Source organism: Anneissia japonica, unplaced genomic scaffold (genome assembly GCF_011630105.1).
Source record: "Anneissia japonica isolate Jap-2015-1 unplaced genomic scaffold, ASM1163010v1 scaffold287708_len1499824_cov190, whole genome shotgun sequence".
NCBI lineage: Eukaryota > Metazoa > Echinodermata > Crinoidea > Comatulida > Comatulidae > Anneissia > Anneissia japonica.
Genome location: NW_022752295.1, coordinates 348,136 through 351,093, shown reverse-complemented (window position 1 = coordinate 351,093; position 2,958 = coordinate 348,136).

The window sequence follows — 2,958 nt, the reverse complement described above, 5'->3', positions numbered from 1 at the left end:
ATCTTCAATTCCAATTGCATTGAAATTTTGTTTTAATGCATTCCATTTGGCCAAAATTCTGGAAACAAAAACAATCAATTTTTAAGTTATGAAAAGAAATATAAGGGGAAATTTTTTTAAATTGTGAAAATATTCACTCGCTCATGTATCAAACAAATTGAAAATTCTGTTTTTAAAATCATTCTTTTTAGTGAATACTTATCTAGATATACTGACAATTGTATTTGACACATAGCAATTGTTTGGCGCAGTAGGTCTATAAGTATTTTTGAGTGGTTTGAGTAATGTTGGCAATTGTTAGTTCATCTAGGTCAGTACTACACTCATAGATTCGCAGCATTTCTAATGATTTGTGTACTGTGCACTGCCAAATTGTAATTTTTGTATCGGATAATTTTTGATTTTGTAACCTAAAGCCATAAACTATTTGAGTAGTGGCCTGAGAATAATGAGAAGAGGACCATTAGCTACCCTATGAATAAATATTGTAAGTCTTCGGGAAGATAGCTCCCAAGAGACATAATGAACCCCTGAATTAAATTTTTGAACATTCCAATGTAATTAGGTATTTATATTTGATTTTCTAAATAAAAAAATCCCTAAATGAAATAAATAGTTAAAAAAAATAATCTACATTAACAATTTGTTCCATCTGAAAAAATGACATTCTGACTTTTTCCAGCATTATGATAAATTATAAAATTAACAATGTCATTTCATTCTATTATCAATATCATTGATTATGATTATTAACATTATTATTATTATTATTATTATTATTATTATTATTATTATTATTATTATTTCATTTTGTTAATAATATTGTTGATATGTTCTTGGACTATTTCTAGACTTTACAGAGATTTTGTGACTTTTTGTAAATGTATATGTAATTCCAAATAAAATGATTCCCCACCAGTAGTTTATCAACTTGATTTTAACTTTTTAATGCAAATATTTTAAATTTTGTTATTACATTTGAAAAAAGTATTGACATTAGTTATTAACGTTTTATTTATTTTAATCGGAGTAATTCTGAAATCCTATTTGGGGTTGGCTATGAATATTGGTTGGTTATGAAAATGATATTATTATGAGATAATATTATGTATTTATTTACTTAAGATATGTGGTGATGCTGCTTACAGAGTGATCAGTCTGTGACCCTTGCCCTTTAACAATCTAATGAAATTTTAATTAACTGATAAATTGAACTGTTGCATTGATTGGAAGCAGCTTGCAACAAATTATGTTAAGCATACTCTGTGTAACGTACGAATTCACCTTTTGGACAAGGCGTCCAGCACTTTAGTTTGTATCTGCAAATATGCTTTTCCAGATTGTGTTTTTTTTTATTAGATAGAAATTGATTTAAGCTTTAATTTTACCCTCATTATATTTAAGAAGAGATATTTCCAAAGATACTTATACAACTATATACTTTTGTAATGTATATTATTTGTTGTAATGTTTGTTTATTATTGATTTTATTAAGCAGTTAAGTTATTTCCAATGCATCAATGTTGTTGTTTGCTGGTTTCTTTATTGCTCTACATTTTAATGTCTTCTTGATGAGAAGAAATAAGGAATAATGTGATGAGAACTGTGGTATCTGTATTTTGGTATTTCAGTATATAAAACCATAATACATTTATCTTAGCATCAGCAGTAGTTATTGCATTATCACTGTATGGTAACAGGGTGGGCAGATGACCAAGTACTATAGCCATTAGGACAAGAAAAATAGGACTATAAGATATAATCATAATTCTGGCCTGGTTTAATTGTGCACATATTATGACATGCGAGTGAGACTGGAAAAAAATATTCCTGACATTATAATTATTGTAACAATCGTGTACTGTACATAGAAAAACAAACTTGCTGCTAGCCTACATCATAGGATAGGTAGTCAGTCTTAAATACATTTAAATTGGTTCATGAAACGTTTGAACTGATCCGTGATGCGTTTGAACTGTTTAATGAATTGTTTATGCGATTTTGGTGACAAAGCAACCGTTATTGTTTGTTGCTAGTGGTTGTGTCTGTGTTTGTACTTTGTAGTTTAAAATTGTAAGACAATTATTGTAAAATATTGAAAATGAATGAATCACTTTTTGTTGGTTCCTTGTTACTTTTTTGCTTCTCCCACTAACTTTATGTTCTTGCATGCCAAAAGAGAAGTACTTGTAGGTGAACAATTTTATAAAAATAAAGATGTAAGATGAGGGTGTTAACTTTTATTTTATATTGTTTCATTTAACATGCTAATTTAGCCAATTGTTATACACCATTATCATTGTCATTATTAAAAAATTATTACAATATTGATAATAATATTATTAATTTTAATATGAATACATCATATAAAGATAACATGGATGCAGTGGTGTATCTAGAAGGTGCGGGTTGTAGGAAGGGGCGCAGGTCCTCATAAAACAAAAATACTCGCGTCCTACCAAAAAATAGATCACACTCAAGTAGTTCAAAATCACCTCAAATCACCTTATTTTGTTATTTAACACCCCCTTAGTTTATCATCGAGCCACCCTTACCACTTCAACTTCGCACCCCCATCATCCCCTTCCCACCCATCTAGATGTGTATATACCCCTTCTCATCCCCCCTCCCATTACATTAACATACAAGTAAAAAGAGAGTCTCAAGAGTGTCATTGTTCTGGCCGTCAGCTAGAGATGCCAGAACTGTAACTTTTTTTACCTCAGTGCCAACCATGGTAGAGCTGAGGTCAGTGATGGTGCCAGGATTTGCTCAATGAAAAAAATCTTCAAAATCTCCCGAAAAAGTGTTCCATGGGGGACGAAGCTCCCGAAAAACTATATGATAATTTAGGAGTTTTAAGGGCTTGTTTAATCTATTTTGGAGTCTACTAATATGTACAAAATACATATATAATTTTTTCTCCCCGAAAAAAATTTTGGTTTTCACCCCGATGGT